Here is a 10,629-nt window from a genome sequence, read left to right as displayed (position 1 = left end):
TCTGATGACTTTTACATGGGTTCTGGAGATTCAGACTCATGGCTTCATGATTACAGGGCAAGGTGGCAGGGCAAGCTCTTACCTACCAGAGAATTTCTCCAGGTGAATATTTCTGAGATATATTTATGGTGGTCTTCCTTCCTTCCTGTTTTTTAAATTTTTTTTAAATTTTATTTATTTATTTATTTATTTTCCGAGACAGGGTTTCTCTGTGTAGTACTCACTTTGTAGAACAGGCTGGCCTTGACCTCAGAAATCTGCCTGCCTCTGCTTCCCAAGTGCTGAGATTAAATGTGCGCACCATTATGCCCAGTAGACTTTCTTTTCTTTTCTTTCCTTTTTTTTCAAGGTCTGATCATTTCTTTGTTACCCCTAAAGACTTATTTTTGACTGGACTCAGAAGTAGAAGCTCTCAGTGAGGACAGCCTTCGCCTCTTGGCAATCTGTTTCTGGTGCTTTTCTTTGGCTTCCTTCATTCTCTTGGCCAAAAGTTTAGCATATTCTGCAGCCTCCTCCTTGTTTTTCTTTGTTCGTTGCTTCTTCAGAGCAATATGCCGGCGTTTGTGTTGCAGGACACATGGAGTCACAAGACTCTGAATCTTGGGTGCCTTGGTCCTGGGCTTCTTACCTTCTTTGTTTAAAGGCTTTCTGACAACGTACTGGTGGACATCATCTTCTTTAGAAAGATTAAAAAGTTTTCGGGTTCTACTAGCCCTTTTAGGTCCCACCTGACTAGGCACAATAGTATCTGTCAGTCCAGGAATATCCTTCTCTCCTTTTTTTACAATAACCAAGTTGAGAACACTCAGATTGGCATCCACAATGCATCCTCGGACAGATTTGCGCTTCCTCTCTCCAGTTCTCCTTGGTCTATAACAAGAATGCCCCTTACTCAACAGCAGGCACACTCTGCCATGGGTCAGGACACCTTGTTTCATGGGAAAACCTTGTTTGTCATTGCCGCCACTGAGTCAGACCACGTGACCCTTCTACTCTTCACCCAGGGCATCAGCAGCTACTTCCGTGGCCACATGCTTCTCATAGAAGGTCCGAAGCTTGCGTCCATCTTCCACTTCGATGAGTTTCTGGCAGCCAGTGGCAGGGAAGGAGATATTCAACTTCATCTTCGCACAGCTGACAGCCTAGGAGGCGCCACGAAAAAGAGAATAGTAGACTTTCTTAAGACGGGTTTTCACTGTATATCTCTGGCAACATAGCTCAGGCTGGATTCAAACCTGTGGAAACCCCTTCTGTTTCAGCCTCCCAAGTCCCGGTATTACACATAAAAACCACCACACTCAGCAGAAACTTAACTGGAAGACATCATTAGATGTTTAGGGAAAGAAAAAAAATCTCATAATACCACCATCATATTTGGGTAAGAGCAATACTTGGAGATTTACCAGAGTTTACTTTACAATTAGAAATGAAAACTGTTTATTGATACTGATTTTATAAATGTATAACAAATTATTTCTTTTGTATTGCAGTTAGAAGGCATTTTTTATTGATTTTTATTGAGCTCTACATTTTTCTAGACTCCCCTCCCTGCCTCTCCCCTCCCTTTCAACCCTTTCCCAAGGTTCCTATGTTCCCAATTTACTCAGGAGATCTTGACTTTTTCTACTTCCCATGTCTATTAGATCCATGTATGTCTCTCTTAGAGTCCTCATTGTTGTCTAGGTTCTCTGGGATTATGATTTGTAAGCTGGTTTTCTTTGTTTTGTGTTTGAAAATGCTTATGAGTGACTACATATGATAATTGTCTTTCTGGGTTTAGGTTACCTCTCTCAAAATAATGTTTTCTAACTCCATCCATTTTAAGATGTCTTTTTTTCCCTCTTTTTTTGCTGTGTAGTACTCCATTGTGTAAATGTACCACATTTTTCTTATCCATTCTTCAATCAAGGGGCATTTATTTATGTTGTTTCCAGGTTCTGGCTATGACAAACAATGCTGCTATGAACATAGTTGAGCACATATCCTTGTGGCATGATTGAACATCCTTTGGATATATACCCAAAAGTGGTATTACTGGGTCTTGAGGAAGATTGTTTTCTAATTTTCTAAGAAATCACCACACTGATATCCAAAGGGTCTGTACCAGCTTGCACTCCCACCAGCAATGCAGGAGTGTTCCCTTTACCCCTCAACCTCTTCAGCATAAGTTTTTATCAGTGTTTTTGATCTTGGCCATTCTTACAGGTGTAAGTTGGATTCTCAGCGTTATTTTGATTTGCATTTCTCTGATGACTAAGGATGTTGAACATTTCCTTAAGTGTCTTTCAGTCATTTTAGATTCCTCTGTTGAGAGTTCTCTGTTTAGGTCTGTACTCATTTTTTTTTTTTTTTTACTGGATTATGTGTTCTTTTGGTGTCCAATTTCTTGAGTTCTTTGTATATTTTGGAGATCAGACCTCTGTCTGATATGGGGTTACTGAAGATCTTTTCTCATTCTGTAGGCTGTCATTTTGTCTTGTTGACCATGTCCTTTGCTTTACAGAAGCTTTTCAGTTTCAGGAGGCCCATTTGTTAATTGTTTCTCTCAATGTCTGTGCTGCTGGGGTTATATTTAGGAAGTGTTCTCCTGAGAAGGCATCTTAAATCTACACAGACCCCTCACTTTATCGAGGGAGACCCTGAGTGATAAATAGCTGGAGCAGTGTTCATCTGGACTGGGACCCAAGTATTTATTTATTTACCTGGCTTTTTTGAAACAGGATTTCTCTGTGTAGTCCTGGCTGTCCTGGAACTAGCTTAGTAGCCCAGGGTGGCCTTGAACTCACAGAGATCCACCTGCCTCTTCCTCCTGGAGTGCTGGAACTAAAGGCATGTGCCTGGCTCTTCTGTAAGAGACTACTCAAACCCTGAACATGCAGTAGGTGCACTCATTCTGTAAGAGGCTGCCCAACGAGAATTGGCTTGTTTTAGAATTTTGCAATAAATCATTTAAAAGTTGCCAGCTGTTTTCTTCTCTTTCATCTGCTGAAATGAGACAGTCAATAGCCCATTTCTTCCCTCAGGGCCCTGGAATGAGAAACTAAAGTCAGGGGCTAATAGTCTCCCAGTCAAAAATGCACAGTAACCACGCCCATTCTAAAGGGGGTTCCCAAAAGACGGAATATACTATCACAATATTGCACACTTCTGTCTCTAGGCCTGCGTCCTAATAAATGGGAGTTTATATTTATTTAGAGTTAGGGTCTCACTATGTAACTCTGGCTGTCTTGAAACTCACTATGCCAGGCTGGCTTTGAACTCAGAGATCTACCTGTATTTGTCTCCTGGATTAAAGTCATGAGTTCTCCACCCCCGTCCAGGCCTTCTTCTTCTTCTTTTTTTTTTTTTTTTTTTTTTTTTTTTTTTTTTTTTTTTTTTGACAGCAGTGAAGCTATCAGATGGTCTTTGGGGAAGAATTTCTTTATTTTGGGAAATCACCAGAATGGAGCTTTTAAATTACCCAAGTGTTCAGTAAATATCTCCTTGTCACTTTGGAGAAAATTGAAGTCTCTGGTAGGCTGATGACCTGGGCTTAGAAGTGTATATTGGGTTTATTGGCTGATGTCTGTTGTTGTTAGGTTGGTTTTTGATTTGTTGTTATTGTTTTCAGGATCAGAGCAGAAAAGTATAAATATCTGGAATATGGATTTAGGTCCAAACTTTCCTTCCAGAGTAGCTGATATAAGGACAGAAGGGATAAGGGAGGGGAGGAGGGAAGAAGGAGAAAGAAGGCAGAGGAAGGGAGGGAGAGAGACTGACGTACGGTTGTATAGATCTTACCCTTGTCTGGAGAGGAGGCATGTAAAAGGGATTCAGTTGGAGGCAGGTTGTTAGGACCCTGCGTGGATGGGACCACTGGTATCTTTATGTGATTTTATTTAAGACAGGGTAATTCAGACCTGAAAAATAATGCATCATCATTGACTTGTATGAGCCATGATGGGATTTCCCATTGCCAGTTCCTAGAATTGCCTTCTGAGGTGAGACATGAAGAATGGACAGTGTCTTTCTTCTGTCTGTCTGTCTGTCTGTCTGTCTGTCTGTCTGCTTCCTCTCTCACCACAGTTCTTAGGGCCAGTACTCTACAGTGGGGAGCTGTCTGGAGATTGCTGCTGGGGGTGGACTGACCACCGTATATTGTCTCTTAAAACAGTTTCTGGCATCCATATTATATTTGTTCTTTTATCTCCAAATCTGCTGAGCATGGTTTAAGCCCAGCACTCAGGAGGCAGAGGCAAATGGATCTCTGAGTTCGAGGCCACCCTGGTGTACATAGTGAGTTCCAGGAATACCAGGGCCACACAGAGAGACACTGTCTCAAACAAACAACAATAACAAAATCATACCCAAATCTGCAGCACATTTTTGTCAACCAATCAACCAACCAATCACTTTTTGCGGTTCTGGGGCTCAAACCCAGTTCCTTACATGTTCGGTAAGCGCGCTACCATTAACTAGAGCTCAAGCTCTTCACTGCTTTATTCCTGCATTAGCTGCACTTTGAGACTGAAGAGAGAGCTCGAAGTCCAGACTTGGGGGGAAACTAATAGAGCAGAATGACATTCTGGAGAAGCAGTCACCAGATGGACGAGAGTCACCCTCTGGACTCAGTGATAACAAAAGATCACAATGATCGGCGGAATGAGTCATGGCCCCACGGGAGGCCAATCTGGGGGAAAAGCGAGCTTCAAGAGGCTGTAGCACACAGGTGCGGTGCGTGGCTTTTCTAACTTGGCTATTAGAGGAACGCGACCTTCGTGTGTCGCTCTGTGCCTCTGTGGTCTGCGGACTACGCCTTCCTTCAGTCTCCACTCCACACCTGTTCTTTAGCTGTTGGTTACATATTGGAGCTGGACTAGCGAGCTGCACAGGTACAAGGGTGATTAACAGCCTGCCCTGGAGGACAAAACTACAGGAAGTAAAATATTAACAAATTCAATAGTTAGAAAGAAAAGGAGAGGAAACAGTCACGGGGAAAAGCATAGGAGATGGAAACACGTGCTTCCATGTGCCTATAAAGAGGAAACAATAGAAGAATAAGAGAAAGAAAACAAGAGATGGGGTGAGGGGGTGGGGTTTCCTGAAGGAAATTTGACAAATGAGGTAAGGGCATTTTGAATTTGAGACTTTGGAGAAAGCAAAAGCCTACCACCAGTGATTGGGGCATCAACAAACGGGCATCAAGAGCAAGCAAGGAAACAGTCAACTGTAAGAGTTCTTTCAGGAGCAGTTAAATAAACCCCCATTAAAGCAACAACAGAGCAATACATTTAGTATGGTTAAGGATATGTCGCGGAATTACAAAAAAAGCCATGGAAGAACTTACCACTATCTATATAAATTGATGCAATAAAGTAATTTAAAAAGTGATTTAGCATTTAAAAAATCAAGAATGTGATAACATAAATGCCCTATTGCAACTAAGAACACATCCAATTCCAGTCTTAAGGCTGCAGTGACTGCCATCTAGAGTGCTTTCTTTGTACCAGGTGCCTTTTCCTTTGGAGAGGTTTAAGTATTGATCCTGGGATTTGAACTCAAGGCCTTACATGTGCCAGGCTAGTCATTTTCTCTAAACTGTCTCCCAGCCCTCTTTTCTTATTTTTTTGAGCCAGTCTTACTAAGTTGCCCAGGCTGACCTTGAACTCACTCTACAGCTGAGGCAGACTTCGAACTAGTGAGCATCTCGCCTCAGCCTCCTGACTCTCTGGGATGACAGGCCTACACCATCAGACTAGAAAAAAAAAATTTCAGTACGTGAACATGTGGGTGTGAAATGGCTTCATCTTCATGGCAGGCATGGGAAGTAGAATTTTCTTTATCGTATTTCACACAGGAGGAAACTGAGGTGCCCAAAAGTTGAATGATTATTTTAAATCACATGGATGGTCAAGGAGAGAACTGGACCCAAAGCTTCTGAATTCATTATTATTACACTGAGTTTCTTCTGTCGAGGAAGAGAGGAAAAGACTCTGACAGCAACAGCTTCACATTGTGAAAAAGAAAGCATATAGGGACCACCGAGTACAAGATGGTTACATGGTTATGATTCGTCCTGTAAATAAAAGTTGTTCATCCACAGTTGAGTTCATTCCCACCCCCCCCCCCCCCCCCGGCTGCCAGAGTATGGGTCATACATTTAAAAGTGTTACCTGTCTTTTGGAGTCATCTCTATGTTCCTCTGTATTAGAGTCATTTATGAGGGGTGGGAGGTCCTGTCCCGTGTGGACAGGCCACTCGTGCTGCTGCAGTGGCCTGTGGCTTCACATCGTGTGTCATTGCTGAGAGGGCTAGAATGGAAGGTCTTTAGGAGAATAAGTTACTTTCTCCCTTAGATACTTACCCAACTTCTTTGACATCATATTTTCGTTCTTGTCTGTTACCAAGAATATGTCTACATATGGCTGTGGACTTAAGCAGGTTTCTTGCTGTTAGTGTATCTAAGATCTTGTGTTGTAAATATTAAGAAAGAAGTAAGCTGGGCATGGTAGCGCACGCCTTTGATCCCAGCACTTGGGAGGCAGAGGCAGGCGGATCTCTATGAGTTTGAGGTCAACCTGGTCTACAGAGTGAGTTTCAGGATAGCCAGGGCTGTTACACAGAGAAACCATATCTTGAACCCTGCACTCCCAAAAGAAGTATCAAAAATTGCAGGTGATTTTTATGCAGAAGCAAAAAAAAAAAAAGGAAAGAAAGCCATGTAAATGTTAGCTTAGCATAAATTTCTCCATATTTCTTCCTATAAATTACAAAAATGCTACATTCCATTTATTAGATGTCTACTACATGCCAGGAATGATAGCAAACTTGCTAGGTAACTTATGGCTCTTACTCCTGTATATACCTGTAAAGTCTGTTTTCTTTACTATTGTCATTTCACAGGTGAAAACATAAAAGCTTGGAGAAGTTGAACAACTTGCCTCAGGTCATACAATTTGCACGTTGAGGATCCTGGGCTTAACCCAGATCTGTCTGAGTCTAAAGTTCAAGCTGTCAATCATAAGCACACCACTTCCTCCTGGCCTTTCCCCCTGAATAAAGTCTGAGTTACTTTCTCCCCTGATGAGTTCTACGATGAAGTTCTAACTCTGTGGCTACCAATAGCATCGCCGACAGCTGCCTTGGAAATGAATTATTATCACAAATTAAAGCTACGCGTGGTTTACAGTGTCAGATATGGAGCTCTTTGAAGAGAAGCCTGCCATGCTGATACACAACAAGGAAGAAAGACAGTAAGGATCTGAAAGTGTTAAATAGAACACCCCTTCAACAAATTTGCATTTGTGTTTCATAGATATTTTTCTGGAAAAGGAGCACTGTATATAGGAAAGAAGGAAACTTTGAAAGTTACCTAAATACCTTCTTCATTCAATCGCAAATCTTCCGGAAATACCCCAGTTTTCCTTTTTCTGTTGGCTTAATCATGCAAAATGCAACCTTACATGTAAGTGAATCATTCACACTAAAGACTACTTAATAAGACAGACCCTGGGTCCCCAGGGGTAAATTCTGCTATATGTCAGGTTGTAGTGATATTTCCTTTGTGTTTTAACAAATAAAGCTTGCCTGAAGATCAGAGTGCAGAGCTAAGCCACTACAGGCCAGGCAGTGATGGCACACACCTTTAATTCCAGGATTTGGGAGACAGAGGCAGAGGGATCACTGTGAGTTTAAGGCCACCCTGGACTACACTAGATTGAATCTGTCTAAAAGAGAAACAGAGCTCACACAAAGGTAATCCCAGCATATAGGATCCTACGTGTTTAATCTCAGCACCAAGGAGGTGGAGTCAGGAGTGATGTGGCTGGGCAGAGAGAGGAACATGAAGTCTATAAGGAGACAGGAGCTCCTCTGAGGATGCAGTCTGAGGACAGGATCGTCCCTGCAGTCTGAGTTGGTAAGGGTGAAGATCTAAGTAGTGGCTGGCTGCACTGAAAAACTTCAGTTTTCACCCCCTCATATCTAATTCCTGGTTTTATTTATTAAGATCAATTAGCATTTGTACTACATCAGGCTCTGTCATGAGTAGTTTCTTTCACCACCACCCCCTTTGGGACCTTTTCACTCCGCAGCTGAGAACAGCCACAGAGGAGGGGCCTCCCTCCTGGGCCTCCAGAGTGCTGGACTGACACTACCACAATACGCAGCTTTGCTCTCCTTCAACTCGAGAATTAGAAAGCTTCTTGCCAACAGAGAGGATTATGGAAGCGATGGTAACAAGTAGCCACCACAACTGGTCCAAGTCCTGTTCGACGGAAGAATGCGTTTCTGGCAACACAGTTTCACAGGGCAACCTCACCGCAGACCTCTCACTTCTGAGAGGCAGCCAGAGCGGAACAGACACACCTCAGTACTCATGCCTGTGAGTGTGACCCCAGCAGCAGTGGTGTCACGCGAGCAGCCGTACTTCGTTAGGTGAAGCCAACCTCCCTACAATTATGAGAGGCAAGCGATTCTCAAACCCCACACTTCCTCAGCGTGCGAGCCACGACCAGCCATTTGTTCTGTTTGGAAGGACCCGGCCAACTCACATTCTCTTCCGCTGATAAACAGTAGTTGGCTTTGCTTTTTGTTTGTTTCCTTATTTATTAATTAATTTATTTATAGATAATTGAATAATAGTCTCCTGTCTTTCGACAGTTACGCAGGTTTTCTCAAGACTGTTTTGAACACTCCTCATGTAATAGCCTCGCGGGTGAGCATCAAGTCAGCAGCAACACTTGCGGGCATCCTGCGCCCAAATCCTGCGCGTGCCTCTTCAGGTGCGCTGCCAAGTGAGCTGGGCCCGATCGTACTCTGATCTCTGCTGTTGCGCTGACTTCCTACTGCAAACTCATTTTGTTATTCTAAGATTTGTAGACAAGTAGGCCTTTGTTTGGGTGTAGGTTTTGTATAAAGCAATTAGACTTTTTGGGTCAATGATGCACCATATGGTAAATAATTAGCCCGAGGGCTTTGTGTGAGAAGATAAGTGGACCTTTCATTTTCGGGGGTGAGCCACTTAGTGATTTTAGATGATTAACTGCTTAGTCTCCTGCTGGTCGTCTGCCTTCGGCTCCTGTCTGTCTGGACACACGGTCTTCCTTGTTTTCTATTGTTTCTGCGGCGTGCGGGGTATAAGGGAGTGTTCTCTAAGGATAACGTGGAAGTGTGGGCCTGAAGACTTTCCCAGGCAAATAAGTAAGTCTGGGGGCTGATGCTGGGAGTCCATTAGGCCAGTGATCAATTGGTAAAATAAGGGAGGAGACTTGGTCTGAGACCAAGCATAAAACCTTCAACATCGGCTTCTTTTTATCTGGTCATCTGGGAAGGAAGCTCACTTTGCTATACACATCCCCAGAGGCAAGTACCATGAAGTTGAAATGTGTGTGGATCCTTCATTCTCTAGCTGGTTGGGCTCCTCGTCGTTCATCTAAAACTCGTGCTGTGAACCGATCACACTGCCCCCTTTTCCTCACGGGTTTCAGGCTTGCTTGTGTCTGCACTAATTCTCCCGAAAGAGCCTCTGCTTCTTTTAAGATGTCCTATAGCAGCAGCAGCTCAGTGGTAGAACACTTACTTGTCTTACATGTATATGTCTTATACTCAAGCCCTACTATTGCTAGTAAAAAATGCATTATAATTTAAAAATGGTAACAGCACATGGCAGAAGAAAATTTGATTTGGAATAATAATATATCTGAGATGTATAAAAATTAGTATCTTTAAGGGGACGACTAAAAAATAAATAAAAAACAGGAGGAAAACCACCAGTCAATAGTCCTCTTCTTTAGGGGTCTCAGGAACTCATTCTAATGCCAAGAGAATCTCTCTAAGACCTCTTGGCTGTTGGAAGCCTCTATTGTTGTTCTTTGAAGAATAACAATTTTTCTCTTTTCTACTCAGCTTTATCTGACCGTTTAAATCATCTTTGCTTTTTCGGGGTAATGACAATTATATTGTAATCTTTTTAGGTCATGAGACAGATTAAAAATTTTAATATAGAACTACATAATGGCTATAATTAAATTTTTTCATAAATGAGGGACTGGAGAAATGGCTCAATGATTAAGAGCACCTCTGCTGCTTTTGCTGAGGACCCAGGAGTGGATCCCAGCACCCACATTGAGTGGCTTACTATGATATGTAACTCCAATTCCAGGGATTCTGATGCCCTCTCTGGCCTCTGCAGGCACCTGCACACTCCCCCACACACATATTCTCTCTCTCTCTCTCTCTCTCTCTCTCTCTCTCTCTCTCACACACACACACACACACTAAGAAATAAATAAATAAAAATAAAATTTCCTAGGTTCAGAATTCAAGAAGACAACTGTTAGATAATTGATACTTTGTTATCGATCTGATTTCCTTTTCTTTAAAAATGTATTTATGTGTACATAGGAGATGGAATTTGTATTCTCTAGAAATTGGGGGTATTTCTATATATATCTATCTATTTCTATAGATATTGTGGATACAAGGGTCATAAAAGAGTGAAAGCTCTCCACTAGTGAAGGAACAGAAGGACAGCTGTGTATGATCTGTGTCCATTGAGGCTGCCCAGACAGATGGGTCCTTAGAGGTCCCTTCCTTCCTCTGACCTCGCAGAGGCCCAAGGCAGCTTTGTTTTTATTAGATCAGCAGCTG

The 10,629-nt window shown here is 42.5% G+C and overlaps 1 pseudogene; it reads right to left on the bottom strand.

Moving 5' to 3' along the window:
• Nucleotides 1-380: 380 nt before the first annotated feature.
• On the bottom strand, nucleotides 381-1,124 carry LOC101987888 (annotated as a pseudogene).
• Between the last annotated feature and the right edge of the window lie 9,505 nt (nucleotides 1,125-10,629).

Source organism: Microtus ochrogaster, chromosome 19 (assembly GCF_000317375.1).
Source record: "Microtus ochrogaster isolate Prairie Vole_2 chromosome 19, MicOch1.0, whole genome shotgun sequence".
In the NCBI taxonomy this organism is placed as follows: domain Eukaryota; kingdom Metazoa; phylum Chordata; class Mammalia; order Rodentia; family Cricetidae; genus Microtus; species Microtus ochrogaster.
The sequence above is the reverse complement of the archived record's forward strand: the minus strand, read 5'-3'. Positions and strand labels throughout refer to the sequence as shown.